General features: G+C 37.0%; 1 protein-coding gene across 2 annotated transcripts in view; it reads left to right on the top strand.

The window, feature by feature from the left end:
• The window catches only part of GABRA2 (gamma-aminobutyric acid type A receptor subunit alpha2), a 113549-nt gene that overhangs the window by 81259 nt on the left and 12675 nt on the right, over window positions 1-19615 (top strand). The gene's annotated exons all lie outside the window — the stretch shown is intronic.

Genomic DNA, 19615 nt, shown 5'->3' with positions numbered 1-19615 from the left:
GTCCACAGAGCTTCTGATGCTAACTGTTAAGTTCCAGGAGTTCCCAAACCACCTTCGGTTTTGATAATTCACTTTATCATATATACAGTACATATTATAAAATCAAATATTAAATGTCTAATTATTAGATTATCATTCTAAGTTACCAATATACCTGCCTCCTCTATACCTTTACTGATATCATCTTTACTTTCTACCTCCTTTCTCCTGTTCTTACCTTCCCTTTGTCCTGTCTCCCTCATCCTTGTCAAATTCCTGCTAAGTCTTAATATTTAAGTTCTACCCTAGAGCATTCCTTCTTCTCACCAGCATATTCAACAAATTACTTAAAGTTAGAAATATCTTGTTTTCAGTCTCATTGGTGAGTGAAAAACATGCTTATTCATATAATTCAGGAAAGTTATACAGGGCATGGGTGCAGGTACCTGTTGGATGAAACAGAGCTATGTATGTGGTCAGGAAGTCAGTAGAAGAAAAAAGAATACTACATTACAACTTTTGAGAAACCAATCATTTTGGGGGCAGAAAGTTCCTGTAAAATGACATTATTGTAGTTTAATAAAGAGATAGTCATGATCTGAACTAAGGAATATAAATTTTTTCCTTTAATAATGAAACATCTAACAGTGTTGAGCGCTTACTACATGGTTGACATAATGTTGCACCAGGAATGAAGTGAGCTTGTGTCAGGTTCTTACTCCACTTCTGTGTTGAGCGAGCTGTGTAACCTCTAAACTCTAGACTTTCTCCACTGTAGATGAAAGTAAGACATATGCTATCTATAGACCTCGTAGGGATGCCAAGAGCATCCATGAAACAATGTGTAAAGTGTTTCTTAAATCTTACTGTAAAGTAAATATATAACTTTAATGTTTTATTTATTCAACAGCAAAGTTTGAGTGTTTCCTGAGAACCAAGGATACTGTAGAATGTACGATGGATCCAAGTAGGGTGTGTGCGTGTTTCTCTTTTGAATTCAAATTCCTTTAGCCTGGGCTCATAATCTCCAGTTCTACAAAGTTTCAGCTACTTTCCATAATCGTATATATGACAACTTCTTAGGTTTACTTTATCTGACTAGCTATTGAATACGGTGGTTACATGGGACATGAAGGATGATGATAATTGTCTAGCTAGATGGGTGAGACAGAGATACAGATTACAAACACGAATGTGTGTGTGTATATACATCCATACACACACACTATTTTCCATTGAGTAAAAAAAGGTGATTGAAAAATAAGAAGATTTGGTAAAACAGGGGTTCATATTCTTGCATTGGCAGCCCTTGACTGGGACTGAATAGCAGCCATCCCCTTAAGACATGTGATGTCTAGCTAGCCACAGCCCTTTTCACTCACTGCTACTCACCCCTTTTACCCATTTATTGTCCCTACCTTGTCCGGGTGAACATCTGAATTTGCAGCCAGCCCATGGATCGGGGCATGCAGCGATAGGAAAGGGCATTCCATAAGAGCTGGGCAAACAAACCAAGGCAAAGAGGGAGAAAGTCAGGAAGTCATATGAGTACAGCTTCAGCTTGTCCAGGCTAACGAGCTGGGGCAGCCTTCGAAGGAGACAGAGGTGGTTTTCCTTGGAAACCAGCGAGAGAGCAGCCGCGGGAGTAGAATGCCTGGGTGGTGCCAGGATCTGAAACCAATGAGCAGACACCCGGTGCGGGGCAAGAACTCGTCCCAAATCCCCATCCTCCACCAGGCACGGATGACGGGGCGCTAACAGGAGGCACACCTGGCCCCCCAGAATCGACTTTGACACGAGGCAGCACATGCTAATGAGACGCAGGCCACCAGCCCACCCGCCGCCCTCCTCCGGGCTGCCTGCCGTGAGTCCCATCCCAGTGGGATCACTGCCAGTTAGGGAAGGGGCTGAAGCAAAACACATTAATAAGCCGCGGCAAGGAAAATGAGAAAGCTTTGCTTGTTCCCGTCTCGAGGCAGGCTGAGAAGTCGTTTCAGGAAAACAGGCGGCCCAGTTAAGCTTGACAGATATAAGTGAAGTACAGTCTCCTTATAGTAAGGACATAGGGGGAGACATAAAAGTATATGCTGTTGTTTTGTTGGTGATTTTCTTTTAAATTTTTAGATTTTGATTAGGACATGGAAGTATCACTTTAATACCCTTATGACCATTTAAGTCATGAGAACTGGTAACTCCCTCCCCATGCTGAAATTGGTATAGTCATAAGGAGGAGAAAAAATTAAAAATAACATTATCTTTTATATACTGCACACTGTGTTAGATACTTAAAATTTTACTCATTATTTAATTCTGAAAAAAATCCCCAGGTAGGAAAATGACATTATCCCCCCCTTTTCAGACAAGCAAATTGAGAGCCAGAGCTGTTGAGACGCTACTGCATTATCCAACAGCAGGTCAGTGCCAAAGCAGGAATTTACCTTAGAACTCTCTGACTCGAACGCTGTCACTTTTTGTGCTGTACAATTAAGTCATCAAACTACATTTTCCTTTTCATTTTTTTTTCTTTTTGATCTTGAAGTCAGAAATATCCTAGGTGATTTCTTCACACGTGAGTAATTTCTGTTGGAGAGTCAAGTTTGCTAAACCTAGATCAGAACTTGAGGTTCACGTTTAGATTTGAACTCTTCTAGGTAACTGTCAGCTCTTGGCAGCTGCTTATTGAAATATGTCAGATTCCTTGCTCTGCAGCGAAAGTTGTTACCATTAAATTATGATGCAGCAACTAATACAGTAAAGTGGCTTTTCCAAGTTCAGATCTGCCCAGCTATCGTATTCTGCATTTTAACCAAAATCAACCTAGGTAACCCAGGAATGCTATTTATAATAGGATCACTTAGTCATTAGAAATGGCCATGTAATCTGAGATGAAGAGAATTTGATTACTGCCTTTGACTGTATTCAATAAACTGATTTCTCCATAATATACTTTTTCTTAGAATTCATCTGAGAGAGCTTCCTAACTTTATAGAATATATGAAAAAGATTACATGTGTTTCAAGCGGAGAGGTTTTTTTTTTTTTTTTGTCCTTGTTAATTTTTCTTGATTTTATTTTTTTGGCAATATAGATTTTGTTTCCTTCATTTAAGCTTTGAAAAAAGTTTGGAATATAATGGCTTTTCTACTCTGATTATTCTACTATTTATATAGGTTTAGGTCATCACTAAATAGTGAAATATTTACTTTCACTTGAGCAATGTTTGGAATGCATATTTATTCTTAGTTTTATAAATCTCAAAAAAGAGCAGAAAGATATTATTAATTTTCAAATGATTTCCAGTTGGGTGACTTTTTTTGTGATAAAAATTCTCTAATAATGCATTATTCATCACAAATAACATTATCTCCCCAGTTAAATCACCTCAAGGAGTTACAAGAAATCATCAAAGCTACTAACATCTGAACAGCCCCCCTATATTTTATGGCAATGCAATTTACAGGGTTGAAATAGAAAAAAGATTTGATAACTATGGGGAGTTTATACAGGATCGGGTTCTCCATAGTCTCCTGTTATGTTATCATCTTCTTGTCATTATTCTGAATATATTACTTTAAACTCATAAAATCAAAACATAACTGTGATCCTCATCACACCAGCTAAGGCCTCCTTAGATAAGGGAGCAAAGGTGTAGGCGTCCTGGAGATGGCCCTGCTCGGCTGGCCTTGCCCATTTTACATCCAACCTTACCTTAATGGAGAACCTCCGGCTCACAATTGCTTTCATTTGAGATTAGATGTGAACCATGCTAGATTTCTTGGAAATCACCTAGCAAATGTAATAGATTATGATTTGATGGGTTGGTTGTTCTTGCAAGAGATTGATTTTGAGTCATACCGACACTGCTGAATGCATTGATAGAATCAGGCTATCAAATTATTCCTAATTAAGAAGCTGAATCATATCCTTTTAGAAATCTAGGAACGGAGTAGTTCAGTCATGAAGGTGATGGGTTGAATGAGACTAGAAACACATGAATCAACTCTGAAGAGATTCTGTGCTTTGTTGGAACAATGGAAGAACAGAGGAAAATCCAGTTCAAGGCTTTCCTTTCTCTTTCCATGTGAGCCACAATAAATTCTTTCTGAAGGTGGGAAATAAATAACTGTAATAAAATTAATTGCCCAAGGCTTTCTAGGCAGCCATTTAAACTGTACAATCCCTAAGCGTCATTTGATTTTTCTTAAACCACCACTAGATGGGACTCTTACATCCTTGGTTTGGACTTTTAGTGTCTATCTACAATTTGCTTGGGGGCATAATGATATACCAGGGAAGCTGTAGTGTACTCTATTTGACAGGTTTTACATAGGGCATTTGTGTACATTATTTACAGTTTGGAAGTCTATAAGATACATATTCTAATGCCCATTGTAAAGATAAAGTCACTGAGGCTTAGAGAGAAGGGGGGGATTGGAGAGAGACTAAGAAACAGAGGAGAGAAGAGAATTTAACATTTGTTGGGCAACTCTATTTCCAGGCATATATGCTCATACTTCCCCCCCAACAACCCAAAAAATATCATTTCCATTTTGCAGATGGTGGAAGGGCCTGAAACTTAGTGAAGTTACATAGTTGCTTTGGCAGAGACAGAATCAAAAACTCTTGCCTGACTTTCAAAGAAGATCCTATTTGTAGATGCAGCAGTATAATTGAGTAGTAAAGAGAATGGACGTTTGTATCTCCTCTCTACTACTTGCTAACAGTATGATCTTCAGTAAGGTACTAAACCTCACTAAGCCTCAATTTCCTCATCTGTATGTGAGGATAATTATACCTAACTCATATGGATGTTATGTGGATCACACCTATTAATACATGGAAAAGTTCTTAGAATAAGACCTGGCCTGTAATAAGTGCTCCTAAGTGATGGTTTTTATTATTCTGTCTGGAAAAATGTACAAATATGTGATTTAAACAGTATTAATTTGGACAACTTTAAAATTATACTTATTTTACAATTTTGAGATTAAGCTTCTATTTCATTATAAAGCTTTCTATATTCTTAACACATATTTTTTTTTCTTATGGAATCTGTAAGTGTGGTCCACTGGTGTTCCTGTTCAGAATTTTTTAAATAAATTCTTTCCTTCAGTGAACCAGCTGATAATAAGTATTTACGTTTGCCAGAATCTGGGTCAGGTGGCGGTATTTTAAAAACAAGCACATGTCCACAAGCTGCTCAGAGTGTGGAGGGATGAGCCAGGCATGCATATAAATGAAGGAAGTAAAAGAACATAGGTACTGGAGAGAAACAAGCCAAAATAAGCTAAGAGTAAAGGAGAAAAAAATAAAAGAAGGGAACAAGTATATCTGAGGAAGTCAGAGAAGCACACAGGGAAAAAAATCAAGTCAAGCTTTGCAAATGAGCATAATGGAAAAGGCCCTATTCTAAGGAGAGGGTACACAATTATCAAAAGCAACATGGAGCATATGAAGAACAACAAATGATTGACTGGTGCATCTCAGGCGTGGGATTCATGTGTTTGTGAGCACAGTTAGATAGAGTCCAGTTCGTGCACAGCCTCATTTCCCATTCAAAGGCTGTGGAAACTACCTGAAGTGTGTTTTAACAAAGGAGTAAAATGGGAGAGACAAAAATGGCGGAGTGGAGGTGACCTCCTGGATTCCTTTTCCCAGAGAGGGAGGTGTAGATCTCAGTCTGCTACACTTGAGTGGATCGCTCTCCCGCAAGAACAGCGCTGTGAATCGACAGAGAATCAGTGTGGGACACAAAAAGCAGGAAAAAGAAAAGGTGAATAGGAGATAAGAGTGGGACATCTGGAGAGTGCGAGACAAACAATAGAGAGTAGAGCCTGGGAGGGCTGCGCCCGCCCGTCCAGCGAGTGAGGTGGGATCAGACCCACAGGGGAACGTCCTGCTTCCCCCCTGGCCTCCACACCCACTCAGACAGGGGTCTGCCTGAAGGCGGTGCAGAATCACCACGGGAGATGTGGGGCTCTGTGGAGAGGAGTCCATAGCAGGAAGCATCTTGAACTCCGAGCTCTCTGCCAGGACTGCGCTGGGTGGGGGAGGGGTTGGTCTGGGCCAACGCTGGAGGCAGTTAGGAGACAGGTAACTTGCCTCTGGCACTCAGCAGGTCCACATCAATGGAGCTGAACACTAAAGAGGGGACTCTAACCTGGAAACTGGCACGGGCGAATAGGCCTGCTCAGGGTGGGTCAGAAAGAGCAAGAGCTCCTGCTGGACAGAACTGTGAAACACAGAGGAAGGAAATTGCAGAGCACGTAAACAGGTGGGAAACCGTAGCATGCTCGTGGGTTGGCAGAATCAACATTGCTAAAATGTCTATACTATCCAAAGTGATCTACAGATGCAACGCAATCCCTGTTAAAATACCAACATCATATTTCACAGATATAGAAAAAATAATTTTATGCTTTGTATGGAACCAGAGAAGACCCCGTCTAGCAAAAGCAATCCTAGGTAATAAGAACAAAATGGGACATATCAATTTACCAGACTTCAAACTATACTACAAGGCTATAGTAATTAAAACAGCTTGGTATTGGCACAAGAACAGGGACATTGACCTGTAGAACAGAGCTGAGAACCCAGATATAAAACCATCCTCATGTAGCCATATAATCTTTGACAAAGCAGACAGAAACATACACTGGGGAAAAGAATCCTTATTCAGTAAATGGTGCTGGGAAAACTGGAGAGACACACGTAGAAGACTGAAACAGGATCCACACCTTTCATCTCTCACAAAAATCAACTCACAGTAGAAAACGGACTTAAACCTAAGGTGTGAAACTATTAGAATTCTGGAAGAAAATGTTGGAAAAACTTTTGGCCTAGGCAAAGAATTTATGAAGAAGACTCTAAAGGGAATCAGAGCAACAACAAAAATAAATAAATGGGACCTGATCAAATTAAAAAGCTTCTGCACAGCCAAAGAAACTGTCATGAGAACAAACAGACAACCTACAGCATGGGAGAAAATTTTCACATGGTACACATCTGATAAAGGGCTGATAACTAGAATCTATATAGAACTCAGGAAAATCATCAAGAAAAATCAAACAATCCTTTCAAAAAGTGGGCAAAGGACATGAACAGAAACTTTGCAAAGGAAGACAGACTAATGGCCAACAAACATATGAAAAAGTGCCCAGTATCACTAATCATCAGGGAAATGCAAATCAAAACCACAATGAGATATCACTTAACTCCTGTGAGAATGGCTTTTCTCAGAAAGTCCAAAGACAATAAATGTTGGCGTGGATGCAGAGAGACAGGAACACTTGTACACTGCTGGTGGGACTGTAAACCATTGCGAACTCTATGGAAAGCAACATGGAGATACCTTAAACAGACACAAGTAAACCTACTATTTGATCCAGCAATCCCATCACTGGGCATCTACCCAAAGGAAAAAAAGACATTCCATAAAAAAGACATCTGCACTCAAATGTTCACAGCAGCCCAATTCATAATTGCAAAGATGTGGAAACAACCCAGGTGCCCATCAATACATAAGTGGATTAAGAAAATATGGCATATATATACCATGGAGTACTACTCAGCTATAAGAAACAATGGTGATCTAGCACCTCTTGTATTTTCCTGGATAGAGCTGGAACCCATTCTACTAACTAAGTGAAGTATCCCAATATGTACTCACCATCAAATTGGTTTCACTGACCGATACTTAAGAGCGCATTTAGGAATAACATTAATCGGGTGTCGGGAAGATGGCAGAGGAAGGGGTGGGTGTATACATACATAATGAGTACGATGCGCACCATCTAGGGGATGGACATGCTTGATGCTCTGAGTGGGGGGGTGGAATTTTTAATTTAATGAATTTTGCCTGATGCTAACTAGTTATATGAATGTAGCTCTGACTCCGTGGGGGAGGGAGGAGCAAGGGCAATATACGTAACCTAAACTCTTGTACCCCCATAATATGCTGAAATTAATTTGGCCAAATTTTATAGGTCATGTTTTTTTCCAAAAATATAATCAACCCAGTTGCGAGTGGAGGTGGGGAGAATTAGGCAAGCCGATTGAATAAATCAGGTACATAGTAATTAAATGCTGGTTGACTTCTTGAATTTTCCTTTTTTTAACAATTTATTTTAAAATGATGTAGACAGCGCTATTATAACAGCCCTCTGCCATTATATTAGAATTAATTTTTATATGTTTTCGAAGTTCCCCTCTTAAGATTCAGTTAGCAGGAACACAGTGAACTGCTAGGGCGTCAGTGTTTCACATTTAATCATGCTGGCCAAATTCAGAGTTGTGAATTCGTGCTGTTGAATATCAGTCATCTGCTGATATTAGCTCATTCTTTAATTCCCAAAGATTGCCCATATTTTATTGATTATCACCTTAATAAATTATTACCCAGGTTTTTTATTATCTGTCAAACTCAACTGCCCAGAACACAACCAAAAACTCAGAAGAAGAGGAAAAAAAAAATAGACAGCCCACAAATAACATAGAAAGATATAAAAAATCGTGTATTAAAATTAATGCACTGAGCTCCAGGTTCAGTGGTGACATGTACAGAGCTTGCAAGTTGTCACTCCTGTCTTCAGAAGATAAAGCTGAACAAAGTGAAAGTTAAAGACTTCTGCTGCATTCATAAGAGGTGACAAACTGCCACCCCATATTGTGAATAGTCAGGCACATTCAGAGAGACACAGACAAGACCTTTTTACCTGGAAGCGAAGCTGCTGAAGCCGTAGGCTGGTAGGAGCACTTGAATGAATTACTGGAGATAGATAGAGTATAGACTGGGCTGGGAATAAGAAACTCCTGGAGGCCACAGTTTTATGGGGACCCCACATGTTCCTTGACTATGGCAGGGGAAGGAGCAGAGAAGAGTAATAATTCTGAAATACACCCAGAGGCTTCTCCGTAACAAAAGCCTACGTTCCCTGGAAGAGACCTGGCAGAGCCTTACTCCAGCTGGTGGAAAGGCATCCTCCCCTTCCAGTCCCTCCAGCCTTTCTGTCTCACTTAAGAGGGCTGGGAGGAGACAAAACAGAGTTAACAGGGTCAGGGCTTCAAGGACCTGGGCAGGAATGCAGCAGAGAGAGAAGGGAATAAGGGGAACTGAGAAACACTTGGGAAGGTTATAGCTAGAGACACAGGCCCACTAGAAAACTGAGATTTAATCGGAAAACTGTAAAACACCCCCCCTTTCCTACACCTTACCACCACACCCACTGGACTCCAATAGAGTAGCAGTAGCTTATGGCAGAAAGAGCTGCAAGACGCATATTCTTTTTGAGAAGGAGAACTTAGTGATTTCCAAAGTCAAGAGGGAAAAGACAGCAGCAAAAATGCGAAAGAAGTTTGAATCCTGTAGCAAATATAATTATAGCAAACATTAAACAGTGCCCAACTCTCCTAGCATGATTCACATTGATCCTATAATGAAGGATTCCTATTACGCAAATCAACGTGGTCAGTTCTCAACAAAAAGTTGCAAGGCATGACCAAAGCAAAAGCAAAAACAAAAACATGGTCAGAAAAGACAAAGAGAACTTTAGAACCATGACACAGATGTTGGAATGATTGGACAGGGAATTGACAATATTAAATATGATCAATTGTAATCATTAATATGTTAATGAGACTAATGGAAAAAGTACACAACTTGCAAGAAGAGATGAATAATGTAAGTAGACAGATGGAAACTCTTAAGAAATAATGAAAAGAAATAAAAAACACAGTAACAGAAATGGAGAGTGTCTTTAATGAGCTCATCAATAAACTCAACGTAGCTATATGGAAAGAATCAGTGAGCTTCTATACAGGTCATTAAAAAATTCCCAAACTGAAATTCAGGCATAAAAAACCAAACAAACAACAGCAACCATACAGAACAAGACATTCAGAGACTATGCTAAAATTTCAACAGCTGTAACATACTTGGAGTTGGAATATTGCAAAAAGGAGAAAGTGAGAACAGAGCAGAGAAAATATTTGAGGTAATAATGGCCGAGAACTTTCCAAATACTAATGTGAGACACAAATCACAGATCCAGAAAACTCAGAGAATATCGGAAAGATAAATTTATAAAACAAAGAACAACAGGAAACACACCTAGTTGCATCACGCTCAAACTGCCGTAAACCAGAGACGAGAAGAATCTCAAAAAAAACCAGAAAAGGAAATAAAATACTACAGATAAATAATAGACAAAATAATCTTTTAAATAAGAAAGACTGATCGTATCACTATACTTTTTTAAAATTAACTCTATAATGGTTTCCCACTGCTCATGAAAGCAAGGTATATTACCTTACAATCCCCAATCACGCCTTGAATACTCTGGCTCCTGCCTTCCCCTCTGGCCTCTTCTTCTTCCATAAAACCTTTATTTTCTGCCTTCTCACCTTGCACCCTTCTTTCGATTCCTCCAGAATGCCCTGGGCTTTGCCATGTGCCTGAGCTTCTGCACACTCTATTTTCTAGTTTAGTATTGTCTCTCCTTTTCTGGTGAGATTTAATTTTCCCCTTATTTCTTTCAGGAAGCCTTACCCAATCTCACGGGCTAGGTTGACTGCCCTATTATGGGTCATTGTAAACCTTGACCTGGTGTGCTGTTAGGTTAATTTGTACTCTTATTTTTAAATACCTCTTAGAGAGCTTACCTGGTTTTGCTCACATTCCGTTCACACCTCCACAGCGCCCAGCACAAAGTAGGGACTAAATTCATGCCTACTTCATACATGAAGGAATGCTTTTTTAAAAAAAAATTATCTTAATAAATGCTTATCTATTACAGATCATTAGGGGAGTAGTTTCAAGAAATTTTTGCTAATTCATTAAAAACAATTTAATGAAGTCCTAGACACCCTTTTACATTTTTTAGAGAAGACAAACAGGCCCTAATTCTTATAGTTCATTAGGGTATACAGTTGTATGAACTAACTAAAATATCTGAAAATAACAGGATATGACAGAGGTATGCACGAGACCTGGTCATGGGTATCTTTAGGGAAGAAGTTCTACAGACTATAAAACCTGAGCTATCTATACTGCAGAGTTAGTAGAACATGCCCTCCAGGGTGCAGGAATCTCTGCTATTTTAATTTATGAGCTCCCAGTGCCTGCAAAAGTACCTGCCACTTGGCAGGCATTCAATAATAAGTCACGGAATGGGAGTTGGCTATATGAAAAAGAGGTGAACAAGTGACAAGGGAAGATTCCCGTTAGAGCAAACAGCATGCACAATTGCCCAGACTGACAAAATTTTTTACGTCTGTGCAACTTCAGCCTGGAATATGAAAATGCTGTCATTTAGATTACGGAGGGTTTAACTGAGAACAGGACTGCAGGAAGGAAGGTTGGGGGAGAGGGTTATGAGTTTGGGATATATTAAATCCATGGTCTATTCAGGTAAGCAAAACAGTTTGTAATTCCCTCAGCAATGTAGTGTACACCATAATTAGCCTTTTAAACATTTTCTTCTAGCTCATAATTGTTTCTGCCTCCTTCCAAGTTTAAATTTGTAGGGTTTGAGTTGATTATGTTTTATGAGAAATGTATGTTATTCAAATTCTAATTTCTCTCTCTAACACATAGAAGTTTTAATGGTTTTATCATTCAGATGTAGTACAATTCAGAGTTAAGATTGCAACCTTTCCTACTGTAGTTAGACTATATCTGTAAATGTTATTTTATTTTATTTTGGGGGTAGAGAATTACTTTGTCCATTAGGCTAACGGGAAAATACACTCAACAATTTTGGTATCAGAATCTCTTGTTTCTGCGATTTCTAGCAATAACCAGCAGGTGGTATCAGACAATTTTACATTTGTTCTATGGCAGGGTTTTTGCTTGTTTGGTGTCTGAGACTTCTCCTCCTTCCTAACTTCCACCCCACCTTCCAGCCACAAACATTTTCACATGCGTATTTGATAGGCTAGAGGTCTATAGGAAGTTCATTTTATTTTCTTTCTGATTTAAATCTGTCTCGTCTTTGCTTTCAGGGAGGTATTTTTTCCTTCACATGCACTGAAGTATCTTTTTATGATAGAGGCACAGCTTTAACATGTGGTGACTCATTTGGTCTCCATAACAATACTATTTAAAAGCACTATTTGTAATCCCCACTTTAAAAGCTGTTGCAAAAAAAACGCTAGGAGATTTTCTCAAAGGCACAAGATGAGAACTCAGGCAGTGTAATGAGACAGGCGGGCATGAACCACGAGGCAGAAAAGCTGGCATATGAGAATTATATTCTTCCCATGAAAAGATAAAAGGGAAGGGAGTGAGGGAAGAGATCTACAGATAAAATTAACAATGTTATTGTCAAATTTCCAAAATCAGATGAAAGAAAATAAAATTTAGATATGAGGAAGATTTGAATATGGTAAAAAATAGCCTCATAGTAGATTCATATTGAAATTGCTCTGATGTTTTGTTGCCTTGAGTGGATAGACCTAAATCTAATTTTAAACTAGCAGGTTAGAGTTAAAAACAGAATTCAATTTATGATTTTCTATCATTTGAACTTGCACTGTATTGTAGATGTTTGTAGTATTAACGCATCTATCAGATATGTTGAGAATTCACCCTTGAATTAGAAATGACAAATGCCAGAAAGTATCCCTTCTTTAAATCAAAATTATTGTATTTTGTTTTCCTAACATGAAGCTGCTTTGTTTTCATAAGAAAAAAAAAAAAAAGAAAAATTAATAAAATGCTCTCAATATTAATTCCCACAAGTAGCTAATATTATCATCTTAGATTGTATCCTTACAGGTTTTATACTTTAATTTTCTTTGCTATTTGGTTTTAAAATAGCAAAAAAAAATTGAAACAATAAAAAATCAGCCACAAGTCCATTTTCTGTTTTATCTGTTCAAGTCAGATACTACATTCTCCCCCCACAGTAGTAAATGCAAGTGTGTTTTTTCTATTTTTTTTTACTAGGCTTATACTGGTATACCTATATAAATATATAAATCCAGGTGCATATGTTTCCATTAAAATTGTATCATGAAATTTTTTCAAGCAAAATATATCATAGGCATTTACAGTCAATATATAGCTGTAGTTTATTCTTTGTAATATTGGCATGGTATTCACAGTATAGATATTCAGCAATTTTTCAAACTATTTCCCTATCAATGAATATGCCAATTGGTCACTCTTGCTTTTACAAGCAGTGTTCATGTGAAGAGACTTGCATATAATTTATCTATTTTCTTTTTTTAATTATATAGTGAGACAAATTATAGTTATATATATTTACGGAGTACAAAGTAGAGTTATGATTTTGAATACAATGTAGAAAAATTAAAGTAAGCTAATTAATATGTCACCTCTAATATTTAACATTTTGTGATGAAAATACTAGAAACTTACCTTCTTAGTGATACAGAAATGTGCAGAACTCACTTAGCTGTCGTCACCGTGCTGTGCAACTGACCTAAAAAGAAAAAAAAAAAAATTTATTCCTCCTGTCTAACTGTCATCTCCCTGTTTCCTCCCACCCTCCAGCCTCTGGTAACTATTATTCTCACTGCTTCTGTTAGTTCAATTGTTTTAGATTTCACATATAAGTGAGAATATGTAGTATAATACTATTTTTCTGTACTTGGCTTATTTCACTTAGCATAATATTCCCAATTCCATCCATGTTGTCACAAATGACAGAATGTCTTCCTTTTTTTAGGCTGAATAGTATTCCACTGTGTATATGTACCATATTTTCTTTATCCATTCATCCCTTGATAGACACTTAGGTTGATTCTATAACTTGGCTATTGTGAATATCGCTGAAATGAACAGGGGCATATAGACATCTCTTCGACATAACTAATTTCAAATCTTTCAGTTAAATACTGGGAAGTAGGATAACTAGATCATATGGAAATTCTATTTTTAGTGTTTTGAAAAACATCCATAGTGTTTTCCATAATGGTTCTACTAATTTACTTCCAGCCAACAGTGTACAAGGGTCCTTTTTCTCTACATCCTTGCTAACAGTAATCTTTTGGCTTACTGGTAATAGCCATTCTAACAGGTATGAGGCGATATCTTATTGTGGATTTAATTTGCATCCCCCAATGCTTACTGATGTTGAGTATTTTTTTCATGTATCTGTTAGCCATTTCTATGTCGTCTTTTGAGGACCCTTGCCCATTTTTAGTTGGATTATTTGTTTTCTTTCTATACATTTGCTGAGTTCCTTATATATTTTGGATATTAATTTCCTATCAGATGTATGGCTTGCAAATATTTTCTCCCAGTTCACAGGCTGTCTCTTCACTGTGTCAACTGTTTTCTTTGTTCTGCAAAATCTTTTCATTTTGATGTCATCCCATTTGTCCTTGCTTTTGTTGCCTGCTCTTCTGAGGTCCAATCTAAAAAATCATTACCCACACTAATGTCATGTAATATATCCTCTATGTTTACTTTTAGTAGGTTTATAGTTTTAGGTCTCTATGTTTTCTTGCTGTCATTTCAGTAAGATAGATTTCTGAGAATAGTAGTACAGGTTGAGTATCCTTTAGCCAAAATGCTTGAGAGCAGAAGTGTTTGGGATTTCAGATTCTTTCAGATTTTGGAATATACTGCAGAATACATAATGGTTGTTCATCCTTAATCTGAAATCTGAAGTTTATATTAGCACCAAAAAGGTTTCAGATTTTGCAGTATTTGGAATTTTGGATATTCAGGTTAGGAATGCTCAATCTGTAGTAATAACAAAAATAAGAGAGTTAAAATAGCTAACATTTACACACTTACTATCTGCTAGGCTTTGTGCTAACTGTATATCCAACCTTCACAGCATCCTTCTAAAGTAGGTATAGTTTATATTTCTATTTATAGATGAAGAACGTGACGAGAACAGTTAAGTAACTTGGTCAAAATCACGAAGGCAAGAAGTAGTGGAGTCAAGATTCAAACCCAGGCAGTCTGACTGTGAGCCCGTCTGAGTACCTAGCCACACTGTTAATCAGGATTCCATACTGCCCTGCTTCATCCAGAAGTGGAATTACTGACTCTCAGGTATACGCATTCAAAATGTTAGGAGAGGAGACATCAGCAAAAATGGTAGGACAGGGAATTCTTTAATCTACCCCCTTCATAGTCATTTTAAAAACGGGCAAAAATGGTCAGAATCAACTTTTTCAGAACTTTGGGAATAAACAAAGGCTTGCAGCAACCCTGGGTGCGCTTACTCAAGAGAAAAGGCTGACTCCTGTCAAGAACAATAAGCTTTGTGGTAGTGTCATTTATCCCAGTCTCGTCCGCTAATCCTAGTAAGTGGTAGCCCTGAAAAAGCAGCCTGCATTCCTTGTACCAGAGAAGAGACCGTGATCATTGCTTGATCAGTATGAGAGCTCCCTGGAAGACCATTTCAATAGTCTTGTCTGTGTTTTGCCAAAGCCAGCATCCACCGACAGCATTTACAGGCAGATGTTTTAGTGGCTCCTGCCTAAGGCAATGGATAACTTCATTGCGGGCAAAGAGTGGACCAGCCAAAAAGATTGGGAGGAAAGATGGGAGAATGAATTTTGTGTAAGTGCTTTGAAAAGCACTGACAAATTCCTTAGATTTTAGAAGGTCACAGGTATACCTCGGGTTATGTGCATGCTCAGGAAAGACCTCTGACCTCTTAGCACTAGTTGACCTTGGGCATCTGCACAAGCAGTAAGTGAACACCCAGGCAGAGTTGCAAACTGCTCAGCAGAGTATTGAAGACATTGCCCACCCTGCACACAGAGCCACTTGCTGAGACTGGGAGTTGTTTTTGTTTCTTTCTGTTGTTGTTGTTTTTCTAGGTATTTAAGGAAAACTCTGTCTAATCATCAGGTGACCACTAAACTAACAAAACAGAGACTTCACTGGCCCCAAACTGATTAAAAATAATACAGTCTTTATAAAATTAGTTAAGAAAAGTTAATAAACAAACAACAAGTACATCAGCAATGACAACAGACCCTGGAGAGAGGCCAGAATTTGATTTCCATAGTTGCCACATAGCCAAAACTTTCAAATGTAATGAAAAAAAAAAAAAATCAGGGAAATACATCCAAAAGCTCAATGAACTAGAAATAAAATAAGAAATCACAGCTAGACACATGATAATCAAACAGTGGAAGCCAAAGACAGAGAATCTTAAAACAAGCAAAAGTTTCAAGTTAAGTGACGTCTCAGGTGACAAAGATTTTCAGTGTGATCAGCACCTAACACATCATTAAAAACCCTGGAGGACAGAAGTCGCGGGATGTCATATTCAGAGTGTCAAAAAGAAAATGAGTCTCACCCAAGAATTCTACATCCATCAAAACTATCCTTCAAAATTTAAGTAGAAATCAAGTATTTTCAGAGACAGAAAAATGGAATAAGTTTTGTCATTAGCAGAACTGCCTTATAAGAAATGCTACAGAGCATCCTCCATCTGCAATGAAAGGATGCTGGATCATAAGCCCAGAGAAGAAATAAGGAACCTGGTAAAGATAACTGAATATAACGGACACTGTAAATGTATATTTTTTGTTCTTTTTGATTGGAAAGACAACTTCATAAAGCAATAATTATACATCTGTATTGATGGGCACACACTGTATGAAGATGTAATTTGTGATATAATAGCATAAAGTAGGAGCAATGGAGGTATAAAACAGCAACATTTTTGTGTACTGTTGATATTTAGTTGCTATTAATCCAAAGTAGATTGTTATACATTTTAATACCCAAGGCAAACATTGAGAAAATAACTCAAGGATATATAGTAAAAAAAAGGGAATTAAAAGGGTACATTCTAAAATGCCTAATTAACAAATAATAAAGTAATGGAAGAATTGCAGAACAAAAATATACAACGTATAAAAAAGAATTAGCAAAATGGCAGAAGTAAGTCCTCTCTTACCAGGAATTACATATTAATAATATGTGAATGAATTAAACTCATCAGTTAAAATGCTGAGATTGGCAGAATGGATAAAACACCCTCCCCCAAGAAAAAAACATGATCCAACTACATGCCGTCTATAAGAAACTCACTGTAGATTAAAAATCACAGATAAGTTGAAAGCAAAATGATGGAAAAACATGTTCTGTGCAAACAGTAACCAAAGAGAGCTGGATCGGCTAGGTGCCCCTGACAGAAGATTCTTAAAATATATGAAACATAAACTGTGAAGAGAGAAATTAACAGTCAAAATATATTAGTTGGGGAGTTCAATGTCCCACTTTCAATAATAGAACTAGATAAAAGGTCAGCAAGGAAATAGAAGACTGGAGCAGAGTATTACTCAACTAGACCTAACGTACTCCTCCAGCAAAGGCAGATTGCACATATTTCTGAAGTGTACGTGGAACGTTCTTCAAGAAGACAATACACTAGGCCATAAAACAAGTCTCAATAAATTTAAAGATTGAAATATTACAAAGTATGTGCTCAGAAACAATGGAATAAAATTAGAAAGCCGTAACAGGAGAAATCTGGAAAATTTACAAATATATAGAAATTAAACAAGAAACTTCTAAATAGCCATTGATGCAATGAAGAAATCACAAGGGATGTTAGACAGTACTTTAAGATGCTTCAAAACAAAAAGAGCATACCACAACTTATGGAATACAACAAAAGCAGTTCTTAGAAATTTATATCTCTAAGTACCTTAGGGAGAAATTTAGATTTCTAAAAAGCTATGTTTAAAAGAGAAAAAAGATCTCAAATCAATAACCTAAGCTTCCTCCTTAAAAAGTAGAAAAATAAGAGCAAACTGAACCCAAAGCAAGAAGAAAAAGAAAGCAATAAACATTATAGGAGGGATAAAAGGAATAACAGATAGAAATAACAATACAAAAAAATTGACACACAACCATAAATTGGTTTTTGCAAAGATCAGCATAATTGATTTGTCTTTAGCTGGAATGACTAAGCAAAAATGAAAGAAGACTCGATTTCTAAAAATCAAGCATAAATAAATGCATAAAATTTCTCACTAACCTCAGAGAAATTTGTTTTTAAAGTGATCAATTGCTTGTCAACAAAGTTTCCAAGATCACAAAAGTGTTTTCAACAAATGGTGCTAGGATAACTGGCTATCCACATGTGAAAGAATGAATTTGGACATCTGCCTCACACCACACACAAAATTAATTGAAATGGACCAAAGACCTAAATGTAAGAAATAAAACCATAAAAATCAGAAGAAAACATAGGCCTAAATATTCATGACCTTGGGTTAGGCAATAGTTTTGTAGCTTTGACATCAATTTGTAATTTCTATAAGGAAGAAAACTATTGCCCTACATCCTCCTCAACACCAGGAGTGCATCAACCTTTTAAGGTTTTGCTAACATTTTGATGATAATATTGCTTTTAAAATGCATTTCATTTTTGCTGTTGGCATTTCCTTGACTGCTTGTGAATTTCAATATATTTTCATATATTGATTTATTTCAATTTCTTATATTATGTACACACACGTGTGCATGCATGTACATGTGTATATCTGTTTTATATTCTATTTACTCTTGTGTGCAAAAGTCTCAAAAGAAAACATCAATCTAAAACCTTTCACAGTTTGATGCATGCATATACAATGTATTTCTGTAAATGTGTTTTTTTTAATAATGATTCAGCAGCAGGTGAGCTAAATGTATGTTTTACCTATGATTCCTACTACTACCATCATAATCTTAGAGTCACTCACGATTAAATTGAATTACTGATAGTTTGAATTACTAACTCTACTGTAAATGAGAAAAAAAGCTGCTTTATCCTAAAGTAAAAAATACTTCAAAATATGAATGAACATTTCTGTCATAGTTTTTATTTTTTCTTTTGATGTGTCATCTATGTAAATAATTAAATTTATTTTGGATCTCTGATAAAACACATGGCTTTAGCCATTTTCAGGACTGATGGCTCAACTCACCTTTTTTTTTTTTAACTATTGTGACTTCCCTTACTATTGACAGCAAAGCCATGCATTAAAGGGAGCTAGATTATTTTTTAAACCAACAACGTTATCAGATATTCTTTATAGAGAGTGATTTATATTTTACAAAGTTTTGTTTTTAGTGCCTTGTTTTATTTTTCTATAGATTCTAAGCTATGTCATGAAAGAAATGAGGTCTTCATACTGGCAAGCTATCCAGAATTAATTTGGTAACTTGTAGCCCTGCTTGAATGAAGAATTTCTTAATCACATTTGCATTGTGTTCACTGGTGTGAGTGATTGGCCCATCGCTTGGCCTGATTCAAATAAATCTTGAACAAATTAATATGAAGCTTTTACAGTTTTTTTTTAATTAATGTTAATTGGCAATGGGTCAATTTACAGTGCCAGCTTTTCCTCGTACGTAATTCTACTTCAGTATCTCCAGTCTTTTTAACCTCAGCAGCACTTAAGAAGAGGAGAAGTGATTTGTACAGAACAAAAATGAAAATTGAAAGCATTTTCAGACTCATTACTTCAAGAAATACAATAACCATTTAAGATAATTAACTTTGCACTGTCTTCCAATATTTTTTTTTTTTGAGTGGATAAAAGCAGTACTGAAAGCTGTGTTTTAGGGGGGAAAAAAAAAGAAAGAAAAACTACTTCCTATGCTGTCCTGCTAGTACTTTTATTGATGTTTTTGGTTCCAATCT

This window comes from Lemur catta, chromosome 19 (genome assembly GCF_020740605.2).
Source record: "Lemur catta isolate mLemCat1 chromosome 19, mLemCat1.pri, whole genome shotgun sequence".
In the NCBI taxonomy this organism is placed as follows: Eukaryota; Metazoa; Chordata; class Mammalia; order Primates; family Lemuridae; genus Lemur; species Lemur catta.
Note: the sequence above shows the minus strand (reverse complement) of the source record. Positions and strands in the feature narration are given on the sequence as shown.